Raw genomic sequence first — 14,163 nt, forward strand, 5'->3', positions numbered from 1 at the left:
CATGCTTGTTATAAGTAAACCACTTATTTCATTTCTGATTTAAAGTGCCTTGTATATAGGAAGGTCTAACAGGGTTTTTCTGAGGGCAGTTATTCTTCATCAAGAGTGAGTTTGCATAATACTTTACTTTTATTTCCCTTAAATACCATCTTGATAGACTCAGGAAAGTGTTGATTTAAAATTAGGTTTAATCATACCCAAAGGCAACTCAACTAAAAAAAGGTTTGAATAGGGAGGAAGCAGTTGTAAACTTTTCTTATTTCTCAAACTTTGTTGATTTAGTTTCAAGAAGACCACAGTCAGGGTGACACATTTGCAACCAAAACTAGGCAGTTTGTTTTTCCTCTAGTTATAGGTAAAATAATTTAACTTAGTTTCTTTATAGGGTATTTTGTAATTTAAACCAATGTACATGTCAACCAACTTACATCTGTTAGAAAAATTGAGACAATATGATGTGACCAGAAAAATGGGCCCAGGGAAAAGTTAAATGCCCTCCTTTTCCCTACTCCTTCTGCCTTAGAAAGAAGAGAAAAAACCAAAACAAACAAACAAATAAAACACTTAATACTTCTTTGGAGACTGAGGGAAATATGTTTGGCTGAGGATATAGAAGCCTTGTGAGTGAAGACCTTGAGAAGAAGTGGGTGAGCAAGCATTTTTCCTCTGTAACACAGATGAGTTTACTAAATATGGCTCACAGGTATAAGTAAAAAAAAAAAAAAAATTCATATCTTTGGTCTTTTCCTAGAAGTGAAATGTATTTGCTGGATTGTAAAAAGTCTAAGCATTGCATGAGAACTTTGGTTCTGTACATCATGGGTTCCAGTGATAAAACACAAGTTGAATTAACTGCATTTCTTCCCTCCCTTCCCTGCCCCTCTTGCCCCAGTAACGAGACCTCACTTCTAGACAGAATTAAAAATACCATTTTTTTTTAATAGGCCAAATTGAGTTCTTTCTGCTATTTTAATAATCCAATTGCTTTTTTAGTAACTCTCTAGAATTCTCTTTAGGGGAAATCTCATCTTTTTTTCTTTCTCATAGAAATTAATGTCTTCAATGCAATAATTTCCCAGAGGCCTTCCTGCTCCTGTTTCAAACAATGTCCACAGTCACTAGTAGTGTCAGTAAAGAACATTCCAGATGATCGATGCTCAGAAGCTAAAATTATATTTTGTGTCTATATTTCTTTAGTAAAAAGTAAGCTATGTAAGTTTTTCTTTTAAGAACTAGACATGGCAGAGTTCTTATGTGTCTATTTTGAGTAACACATAGATACTCAACACACTTCAGTGTGTTATGTCTAGGCAGCAAATCCTTATTCAAGTATTTATCCCACCATGTAAACCATTTCTATTTCAAAAATGCTCATCCTAATTTATTGATATCATTTTTTTGGAGCACTATATTTTTACTAGGTGTAGAAATTTTTTTTTACATCTGGTATTGTAGAAGAGTAAATAGCACATAAAAAGCATGAGATACGTGTAAATGTATCTGAAATAGAATAGCTCGGAGGAAACTACACGACAAAGATATCCAAATTTATACTCCGTTATTATATTTAGTATGGAAAGATATTTACACATTTTTTCTCATAAAGTAAGAATCACAGTGAACAATGTCCTGTCGTTTTTAACTTTCCTACTGATACAATTTTCCAACTTGTCTTTAAAGGTAAGAATGATTCAGCTATTTGTATGTATGTATACACAAGTAGAATTAAGATTTTTGATAATCATTTCCATAGCCCTTTAATAATTAGTTCTAATAAAGCTTAATAAGATAACAATGGTGCATTCAACACAGAATTAAACAAATCAAATATGTACTTCAGGAGTTATGATAGTAAACATTTTTTGTAATGAGCCAGATTATAAATATTTTCAGCTTTGTGGGCCATGTGATCTTTAGTGCAACTACTCAATTCTCCCTTTGTAACAAGAAAGCAGCCAAACAAAATACATAAAGAGATGGTGTGACTATTTCAATAAAGCTTTATTTACAAAAACAGGCAGGGGTTGGATATGGTCTGTGGGAGATAGTTTGCCAAACCTGGTGTAGCTGATTCTGTTATCAGAAAAATGGTTCAATAATTTCAGTATCCTGCATAGGTATAGTAGTTTTTCACTGTATTTGAATACAGTTTGGATTCCATAAAAGGCAGGAAAACCTCGGGCTCATTAATTATGCCATTTGATAAAGAAATAACTATATGTCTTAGAGGTGAATTGCATTGTGAAACCATACCTTTGTTTTCTAGAAAGAATGAAGCTTGAGCTGAAATATCTTGTGAAACAGCTCAAATTATACCCTACTCATTCTGTAAAAAATAAAACCCAAAAAACAAAACACCTCTCTTTTGTTGCCTATTTATTCTATTTCCTCCTTTCTGCTCTCAATGGAGTTACTAGTTATCTTCTGTATAATAAGGCAGATAAATAATAATCCTTAAACATACTTTAAAAATGTAATTAGATTGTTTTATCCTAAGAGAGGCAAAAGGATAGAAGATTTGAGTATGTTAACCTCTTTACAGGAAATTTAAATCCACATTCCATTCTAGAGAACACATATTATGAAAAGAGCATACTGATTAATTTGATTTCCTAGTATTTGAATAATTAGAAGAATAAGCATCTATAGCCTTGCTTCAAATCCTAAGAAAAGAAAACATGGCGCAGAGAACTCTCTCTTGCTATCAGAATGTATAAAATATTCTTAAATGTGATTTTAGTGATAAAAGACAAAAACAGAAATGCCTGAAAACGAATGTCTACAGTATATGATCAGTGGTGGGATTAAATTTAATGTGGGGATTATCCTGTCGAAGAGCACTGAAAACTATTTTCTTATTGACATACTCATAGAAATAAATATTCTCCTTGTTTTTTGAGTATCACATATCTCTAGAAGTTGGTTAATTACATGTCTTTTGAATTCTTATCTTTTAAACTGATAAATTTACCATATTATTTTTCTATTTTTTTAATATCTTGAGGGATGATCTTAAAAATACTGCAGATAATCTTAAACTTCTGAAATATTTGGAAAATTTACATGAAGCAATTCTTTATTTTTTAAAAAGTATGTGATCCAGATCTCTCCAATATAGTAACATCTGTTCTTGAGCATTTAAACGTTGAAGAATTGAGACCACTGCCTCAGTGGCATTTTCCTTTATACCCGCAGCATCCAGTGGCCTCATTCACAGGAGAATTCCTACAAATCAGTGCTGTTTGATTGATTTGGGCTAGTGATTTTGAAAACCTTTTTCCTTTTATCCAAATGAGAACAAATGTTTTGACTTTGAATACAAAGGTGATTAAAGGCCAAAGTGAAAATAGGTGTTATTTTAGGATAATGGAAGTGTCTCTAGTCCTTTTTATTATGCTTGCAAATGTGTGTTTTATACCAAGAGTTAAACCTCATGAATGGGGTAGTTCTGGAAAAGAAAAAGAAATGTATTATACTATATGTAAATAATCTCATTTTTAGCAAAAAAGATGAATGACTCAATCAAAAGTTATAGCTGTTCCTTCTTAAATTTTCTTCAGTTGTAGTACTGTAATAAGGACCATTTTTAAACTGGGCTTAGACTCACATGACATATGATCGCTGCCAGCTGCATCAAGAGGCAGAGTCTGGGTAAAAATAAGTTATTTGCCCAGAACAGAATAAAGCTGAAAATCTTCTGACACCTGATCCCTTCAGCAGCTGTGGAAATCTATTGAAAGTGTTCTCCTTCTAATGCATTTGTCAGAATGCTAATTGGAAAAATGACTTCATGTCATGAGTCATACGGTCACCTCTGTGGACCTCATTAGACTTAAATGAGCACACTCAAGTCCAGCACAATCATTCAGATACAGCCATATGTTGGTAAAGAAGATCTCTTAGTAATCAGGCTCCTGGCCAACTGTGAACGTTGTCAAGTGAAGAAATGGGGAAAAAATTGAATAGGGATGTTTAATGGCAGATGCAGATATAAGGCATTATAGCTTCTGAAGTAATCCAAAATATGCAAAAGTGTGGGATCATGGGAAGTACAACCAAGTTAAGCCCAAGAAGTTTAGCCAAATTTGATGATAAAATACACCTTAGAAGCACTCTTGTGCAGTGAGAAACACAAAGTTAACTAAGATGAAGTTTTAAGAGCTCAAAACTTAGAAAGGCAAGCAACCACTTATATAAATATCTTTAATAAAAAGAATGCTATAAAAATTTAACAATAATATACCAGTTAAGTTCCTAGAGGAAAGTGTGGACGATATCAATTATAATTGTGTTAGGTGATGAAAAGGCGAGGATGGAGAAATCAGGGAACTTCGTGGGAGAGGAAAAGTTTGATGTAGAAATGCAATTAAAATTTTTTTTGTAAAATAACACTTATAATCTCTTCACAGGTATACAAATTTAAGATACAAAAGTACTGCATCATCAAGTTAATTAAAACATTTGTTAGATTATTTGCCACCTAGAAGGAAACACTGACTATTCATCTAAATTTCCCTTACTTCATCTGGTTCTCTTTCTATGAAACACATCAAACCACCAGGGACCAAAACAATTCTAGTGAGAACTGATATTTGTATTAAATACAAAACTCAAATGAGCCAACATTTATTTAAGATTGTTATGGTCAAAAACTTATACATTATGGAAGTAATAATGGTGTGATGGGGAGTCACTGGCCTATCTTTTGGTCTAAATCCAACCTGGTCACTGCTGATAGGACAAGTCCTATCTGGTATTTTGCAGAATAGATATGTTTCTGAAACTTACGGTTCTCACCATTAACCTCAATGTCTCAGATTGAGGTTAATCTCTCAGATTGAGACATAATCCGATGTCTCAGATTATGCCATCTCTTTATTCTGACCTCCTGTCTTTTTCTGCAATAGTGGCCATTGCAGCATACTTGAATACGCCAGTGTTGTTTGGCAACTTTAGATCACCTAAACACCACAGGTGAAGGGCTGCTTAAAGGGGAAAGGGCTTTACTATGCATGATTTAATTTAGTTTTATATCAAGGTGTATATATTCATTGTAGTTCTGTAAGTGCCACACTTTTCTCCCCAACTTGACTTTTTAAAAAGAAAACTAAGTGTAACAAATAAATGTAGGTGCATAAAAAACGCATCTAGAGAAAGTTTCATACAGTAAACAAGACCATGTAGTAATTACCTAGATCTGAAAGTAGAACATATCCAGTACTCCAAAAGCCCTCTCTTGCTCCATCCTGCTTCCAGACCCAACATTCCCCTTAACTCCCCACCTGACCCATAAAATAAACATTATCTTGACTTCTATCACTTTAGTCAAGTTATCACTGTTTTTGAAATGTTCGTAAAAGGAATCATCTGGTATGTACCATTTTGTGTCTAGCATATTTGCCCAATCTTATTTTTGTAATATTCATCCAAGTTGTGTGTACAGCTGTAGTTTGTTTAGTTTTATTGTACATGTATAGGATGTGATTGCAGGAACATACTATAATTTTGTTTAAATTTGGGGTCCATTATCAGCAATACTGCAAGGCACATTCTTGTATATGTTTTTGGTGTACTTATAAAAGTAGAAATCTGTTGAAATTTATGTATCTTACATACCCAGGATTGGAACTGTTTGGTAAAAAGTATACGTGTATTCTGCTTTAGTGGATAATGCCAAACAATTCACTTGTTGATCACAGTTGTACCCATTTACACTCCAACCATCATGCATGGGAATTATAGTTGCTGCAAAGCAAATCCTCATCAAATTTAATATTGTCAGTCTTTTATTGTAGCAATTCTAATGTGGAGTGGTGGTATCTCATTGTATATATAATTTGCATTTTTCCAATAAGTAATGATGTTGGGTTGCTTTTTAAATTTTGATTACTTAGAAGTATATTGATTAATTTTAAATTCCTAATTTTTTTGTTACTGATTTCTAGTTCAGTATCTTGTCAAATAATATATGTTATATGATTTAAATCATATAAAATTAGTTAAGATTTTCTTTAATGGCCTAGTATAGGGTGAATTTTAGTAAATGTTCTATGTTCACTAGGAAAAATATGCTTTCTCTAGAAGTTGAGTATACATTTCATACAGATTTTTAATGATGTTCAAATTGTCCACCGGCATACTGACTTTGTGTATACTTTAACAGAGAGAAATGTTGGAAAATTTATTGGTGTAATCATAGACTTATCTACCTCTCTGATGTTTAACTTTTGCTTTATATATTTTTAAGATTAATTCATTTTATTATCTGACTTAATTGAAAACTTTATCACCGTGAAATATTTCTTTTCACCTCAGGAAATGCTTTTGCCTTAAAGTCCTCTTTGTTTGATATTAGTATAATTATATCAGCTGTTTACTTTTACATGGTGTACATTTTCTAAGCTGTTTTACAACTTATATATCTGAAAATTTTTTATGCATTTTCTTTCTACATCATTTATATAATTTTTCATTGTGATAACACTTTTTTAATCAGACATTTTAATTCACCTATATGTAATATTAATTACTAATTTAGTTTAAAATATATATCCTAGTATGCTTTTGTCTTCTCTTTTCATTCTTTTAAGCCTTATTTTATTTGATAATTTTATTATTGTAGATTTCCTCTGTCAGTTTGGCACTTGTAAACTCCTAGTTTATTTTTTAATGTTTATCCTAGAATCACAACATGTAGCATCAACATATAAATGTCTCTTATTGTGCTCATTGGTACTTTTATCTCTTTCCAGACAATACAGGATCTTAGAACATTATAAATCCATTGGCTTATTATTTTTGTTGAGCATTTTTATAAAATTGTTTGATAAAACTAATATTTATTCATATTTGTGATTATGTTGAACCTCATTATTTTTCATTTCTTTCTTTTACATTGGGGTATATTTTGGGGATAATTTTTTGGCTATTAGAAAGCATCTTCATGTATTTCCTTTAATGTGTTGCTAATGGTGATTGTCTCAGTTTTCATTTATCTGAATTAAATATTTTACTTTTGCCACTTGTGAAACATATTTTCACTGGATATATACTCTAGATTGGTATTTATCTTCTTTTACCTTTTCAAAGATATCATTCCCTTGCCTTTCAGCTTTGTTGTTGAGAAATCAAGTCTTTTTTGAAGACAATTTGTCTTATTTCTTTTCTCTGTCTACTCTGAATATGCCCTCTTGGTCTTTTATTTTCAGTTGTTTTAGTAAGATATGCCTAAATGTGGTTTTCTTTGCACTTATTCTCCTTGAGGTTCAAGATTTCCTTGAAGGTGTGGCTTAATGTCTTTCATTAGTTTTGGAACATTATCAGCTCTGTATTCATTTATTTTTTTCCCCAAACACATTTTTGCTCAAATTTCTCATCTTATTAAATAATTTGAGGCACCGATTAGACATAGGTTAGATCTTCTTACTTTTTCTCTACACGGTTTTCTGTATTTTTCATACAGTTTATCTTTATTTTTAATTCAGAGAGTATTTTCTTTTTATGTTTCCTGAAGTTCATTAATTTCTTCTTCAGATGAGTCAAATGAGCTGTTGAATCATCACTGACATCTGCTGTCTTCAATTGTTATTTTCATTTATTCTGTGGATATATTGTAGTATCCAACTGTGATTTTAGTTTGCATTTGCCTAATAAATAATATTGAACACTCATATGCTGTTAGTGGCAGCACATGTCATTTAAAAAAAGTATGTGGCTCACCTTTTTATTACTAAGTTGTTTCTTTTATAGCCTTCTTACCAGTTATTAATCATATCTTTGTTAATATTTATTGCATTTACATATATATGTATATATAAATACATTAAACGTTTTACTATTATTATTACTATTATTAATTTATATTCAAATAGCTAGTGTTGTTTCTGTCTCCTGGCTAGACCTGTATGATATAGAAATTGGCACCAGAAAGTGCCCCAAGAAATAGACACCCAAAGATGGGATTTGGGAATAGATTTGGTCATAGGCATGGGCTTGAAAAGTGGGTTAAGCTCTTTATCAATGGGAAATGGTGTGCTAGTAATCCATGCCAAAGCTAATCAAATCATTACTTGTGATTGATTTTGCTAAAGTGCCAACTGATCTAGGAGCTTTGAGAAGACTGGAATGGCTCCTGTGATTAAATATTTGACAATATTGGTGAATATAAGAACCATGGTGCGATAGTTTCTTCTGAGTGCTGTGAGAACTTACAAAACTAAGCTTTGGTCTTTAAGTTGTGTATTTGCATTTCATTAATTAACTATATTTTTATTCCCTGCTGCCTCTTTTCATTTTATTCAAGTTAAATGGGAAATTAGCATTACAATTTAGTCTTTATATAACACTGTATTCAGTCAGATAGGGATATGACTGAATTTGTGCAATAATTAACACAACTCATTATCTTTTATTTTACTAGTTCATAAACTCTAATGTCCTTGTATCAGTTATTTATTTCTATGTGACAAAGTGTTCAAAGATATAATAGTTTCTAATAACAATTTATTAGCTTACGATTCTGTGTGTCAGCAATTATCTAGTGGTGGTTACTTCTAGCTTTTGGCTAGTCCTCTCTCTGTATAAAATATCTCATGTTCTAAGGTGGCCAGTCTTGACTTTTCTACATGAAGCAGCAGTGCTTCAAGAGGACAAGTGCAGAAGCTGCAAGATAATCTTGAGGCCTAGACATGAAGTCACACAGGGTCACTCCACAGCATTTTATAGTTCAAAATTAGTCACAAGGACAGCCCAGATTCAAGAGGTAAGAAAAAATATTCTATTTTTCAAAAGTGTAGTAGAAAGCTATATTGTAAATGAATATGCATATATGGTTGGAAATCGTTTTTGTGATCACACTTGCAAACAAGTTGCCCCCAAACCCATTCTAAGAATTGATTGACACTATAGGGGACTTCACCTATTTACCCACATTTGTTTTCACTATTTGTTATTTCTTCATCTCCTCATTTCCTGTTTTGGGCTTAGATTTTACAGTCCATTGCTAAAATTATGTCATTTCATCCCTGTGCAAAAGCTTTACAAATTTCTACCTCAGCCATATCTTTCTAGCAAAATCCAAACCCAGGTTTCACAAGCTCTTTGCCTATAGCTTTCCTATTATCTAGAAGTATTAGTCAAAATATTTTTAAAATCATTTAACATACCATGTTATTTAGAAAAAATTCCTCTCAACATTTAAGTATCATCACTGACATCATCTGAGTACTAAAAGTTGCAACACACACACACCTTATGCTGTATGGTCATTTTCATTTATGACAGCAAATCTTAATCTGTCCTAAAATGCGTGTGACATTTCTGCCATCAATTTTTTTTTTGGAGTTGACTACTTTACACTCTCTTTCTCTAACCTCTGCATCAATACTTCCCAGTATCAAGTGATAGCTTCACTTTTTCATTTCAGTGATAAAATAGTAACAGCCATAAGAGACATGTGTTATCTTTCTACCTCCAGTTCATCTTTCCCTTCATCTTGTTACAGTGAGTGCATTACTTTTGCTTCTAAAATCTGGCCACTTGTATACTAAATTTATTCTTACCTACTTACGGATGTCCCTTATGCATTTTGTTTACTTCTTTCTGTCCTACAAGTTCATTTCCATCAAGAGAAAGGTATACTAAACCCATTTATCTGAATCCCACTAGCTTCTGTCCATTTGTTTTCTCCCTTCTGTAGTAAAACTCCTTAGAGAGCTTTATGTATTACCTCTACCCATTTATTTTCCTTCTTGTTCTCTTTAGCTAAATTCAATTATATTTTCTTCTCTACTACTCTAATGAAATTGCTCCAATAATATTATAAAATTCAATCTGTGTTTCTTCTCTTACATGACTTAATAAACACAGTTGATTATTTACTCCTTCTTGAAACTTTTTTTTTTATGTTTGGTTTTTCAGAAAATCATACTCTTGGTTTTCTTCTTGCATCATTGGCTTCAACTTCTCTGTCTCTTGCTAGATCTTCCTACTAATTTGGGTTACTAAATTACTAATTACTAATTTGGGTTACTAAAGGGTGGAGTGCTCTTAGGTTCCTTAGCTCTTAGGTTTCTTCTCCTCTCTAGATACATTCTTTCACTAGTACTCTCATCTACCCTCAAGGATATAAATACTGTCTATATCCAGCTGAGTGTATGGAATATGTTGTTAGCCCTGAGTTCCTCCTTGAGCTTCAGATTTATATAATAAATACCTACCTTACATAATCCATTCTATTTCCAGTCTTCCCAATTTAGTAAACATCATTATAATGCTGCTTCTAACTGCTCAGGCTAAACCTTAAGAACTTTTTCTTGACTTTTCTTTCCTTCAAATTTCATTTTAATACATGACCAACTCTTGGCAACTCTATTTTTGAGATGATTTCTGACAACAGCTCTACCCTCCCTTACCTGCAAGAGCTTCCTAATGAACATAGCAGGTTCTACATGTATTTATTCCTAGAATTTATTCTCCACATTGTAATCAGAGAAGTCTTCAGAAATTCTAGTTCAGAGCTCATCACCCTTCTCTCTACGAGTCTCCAAAGTTTACCCATCACTTTTATAATAAAATTGATGTTCCTTTATGTGGTCCACAGGAGCTGAAGTGAAATCACCAGGATGATTTTGGCCTCATTTTCCCTCATTATCCCCCCTTACTTACATCACTTCAGCTACACTATGGTTCATATTACTCCCTGAATAATCACATCCACTTCAAGCTGAAGGCCTTCATACCTGCTGTTCCATTTACCTTCCTACTCCTTCATATTTCTCAGGTCTCTTCTAAAAGATTACTCTTTAGAAAAAAAATCCAATCTAAAATATATGGGATTACCCTAATATTCTATTTATTTTCCTCTGGGCCCAAATCACTGTTATTTACTTTTTGCTCTCTTGTTTACATCCTCTCCAATTAAAATATATTTTACTCCAAGATTAGTATGCTGTGTTTTTCACTGTGGAATCTGCATATTGAACAGTTAACACATGGTAAACGCTAACTAAATATTTTACATTAATGATAAAAATGAGATCAACACTTGGTATTATAATTGAAATGTTAAGGAATTTTAAAACAAGCCCAAATTAATTTTATGTTGAAGTGACAATAAAAATGACTGCTAAATCCTTTTTCCCCCTATATTTTTATATTTTAAAGTCATATGATCCAGCTTGATTTCTGCAGTTTAATTATTGTCAAAATATCATTTAGATAGTTAATGGAGTATGTTTACAAATTGGCATGTGTCGTTTATAAAAAAGTTTTTCTTTTCATTCAATATAAAGATATTCTTTACAAAGGAGATATTAACATAAAAAAAGAGGGGATTAGAGATTAGTAACTAGTTATATATCCACCAAGACCTATATTACCAAACTTTTATAAAATAAAATTTTTGATGACAACTTACTAAATGGGAGAAAATATCCATAAGACATATCTGATAATGGGTTTATATCCAAAACATATAGGCAACATATACAACTCAAGATCAAAAAAAAAAAAAAGAAAAAAGAAAAATCAAGCAATTAAATTTAAAAAATATGCAGAGAACCTCAGATATATCTCCAAGCAAGACATACAGATGGTCATAGACATATAAAAATATGCTCAACATCACTAATCATCAGGGAAATGCAAATAAAAACAAAAATGAGATATAAAACTTCATACCTGTCAGAATGGCTAGTATCAAAAGTCAATAAAAAGCAAATATTGGCAAGGATGTGGAGAAAAAAGATATACTGTTGACGGGATTATAAATTGGTGCAACCACTATGGAAAACATTATAGAGATTGCTCATAAAATTAAAAATAGAACTACCATATAACCAGCAGTTCTATTTCTAGGTATCTTTGAAGAAAACAAAAATGCTAATTTGAGAAGATATATGTTCCTCTATATTGTCTATAGCATTGCTTACAAAAGCCAAAATATGGAAACAACTTGGTGTCCATCAATAGATGAATGGATAAAAAAGAGGTATATATCTATCTATATCTATACCTATATCTTTATCTATATCTATATATGTATATATATAATATACGAGTGTGTGTATACATATATACACATATGTGTGTGTGTATACACACACATATATACCTATACATAAGTTTATATGTATATATACACACACACAATGGGATATTACTCAGCAATAAAAAAGAATGAAGTCTTGCCATTTGTGACAACATAGATGGACTAGAGGGTATTACGCTAATTGAAATAAGTCAGAGAAAGACGAATACCATATGATTTTCTTTATGTGTGGAATTAAAAAAATCAAACAAACAAAATAAAATCAGACTCATAGAAACAGTAAACAAACTGATGTTTGCCAGAGGGGAGGAGGATAAAAACAATCTTTTATGGCTTGTAAATGGAACATTAATTTAAGTTGCAACCAAATTTGACTTAAAAAGGTTGGCATTTATTTAACAAGGTTAATGGAAGACCCATTGTGTGGTGCTAGATTTTTTAGTAGTTACTGAGGACACAATGTCTACCAGACAGATGTGATATTTTCTTGGAGTTCCTCAGTTTATGTCATCTGGCAGACACTCACAAAGAAATAAAATTTGTAATTATAGATATTAAAGAATACTCTGAAGATAAATGGGTATGTTACGTTATGATTTTGATTATAAATCAGGAAATCTTTAACTCATAAAAATTTTTAGACTCTTTAAGCTCAATTTTTTTGTGTTGGCATTTCCATATTATGGACATAACAATCCTTAGGTCCAATAGTATGCTAGAGATAGCTAGTTCAAGCTTCCAAGAGCAAATTGTGTATATCTCTTCTCAATTATGCATACTAGCAGTGGAAACTTAAAATTATCTGTGATATGAGTAGTTACATGATGGAAACTGGAAAAATGCTTTATTTTTTTACATTGTCATTTACATTGTCATTTTTTACTGTCTCTCTCTGTCTCTCTCTCCCTCTCACAAACACACACACACCACTGATTATTTCCTTCTTTCTGCAGAAGAGAGTATATCCACTAACACTGAAAGGCAATCATTTAAAACATAGGAAAGGAAGTAGGTTTTCACAAAGTAAAATTAACCCCAAGTACTTTCCAGCTGAAGGACATTATTGAACTAATTCGTTTAGCAAGATGCACAAATGGATTAAGTATGTAATAAAGCTATCGCTCCCAGTTTGAGATACCTAAATGTTTAACTTGTCATGATTAAGAGTATTTCCACTATCTACATGACAATTTTCATTTATATAGTTTATCAAATGCAATATGTCTTTGGCTTGAATTCAAATTAGTATATCATCTGAAGAAATTATACCAGTGAGGTAAATCATTGTCTTTAACTCTAAAGAACTTTTAATTTTCTTAATCTGTTATCCTTGGCTCTTAAATAACAGAAGCCATCGGCAGCAATAGATATTGGCCACACTGTAAATTACATTTTCTGATAGATTACTGATAGTTTGCTTTGTTTCCTGTTCAGCTTATAAACATTTTCAAGAATTGTTTCAGAATCTAAATTACTGTTATCTTTTAGAAAACACTGGAATAGTATCCACTGAACATGTACTCTGTTTCATTGGCATACCTTTTCCAACTTTTGGAGAAAAACATAATCATATTAAATAAATGATTGCCATGTTTTAATACAATTCATTGCTTTTTATGGCAAACAGGGGTTGTCTTTATTAGTTTGTTCAAGTTCAACTCATACAAAAATCTTTAAAAAGCGAAACTTTTCAAAATTCATTTGGATAGCCCATCTAGAAGGCAAAAGTAGCCTTTGATCAGACGGGAATTTTTTGAGTTGATTAGCCACAAAAGATAAATCGATAGCCATGGTGAGCAGGAAAAACTCTTCTCCTGGATGGAAAAAACATCTTGGTAGAGTGATCAGCCTCACTTATTTGGGAACATTAACTCTGAGTGTTGTGAAGCCATCCAACAACTAGCCCACTGATTTCATAGTTTCTTAGAGAGAAGCAGTTGCTGATTGTTTTAGGCCTTGGGAAGAGATAAGACATGTGACTCAGTCTCTGGTAAAGAAAAAAAGTAGCTGGACTGGTGGAAACATTGATGGCTAGAGAACAAACTCAAATATCACCGGCTTATTAAATAAAAATCTAATACTCAGTTGCGTTCATGCAGAAGGAGAAAAACTTC

Source organism: Rhinolophus hipposideros (genome assembly GCF_964194185.1).
Source record: "Rhinolophus hipposideros genome assembly, chromosome: 18".
In the NCBI taxonomy this organism is placed as follows: domain Eukaryota; kingdom Metazoa; phylum Chordata; class Mammalia; order Chiroptera; family Rhinolophidae; genus Rhinolophus; species Rhinolophus hipposideros.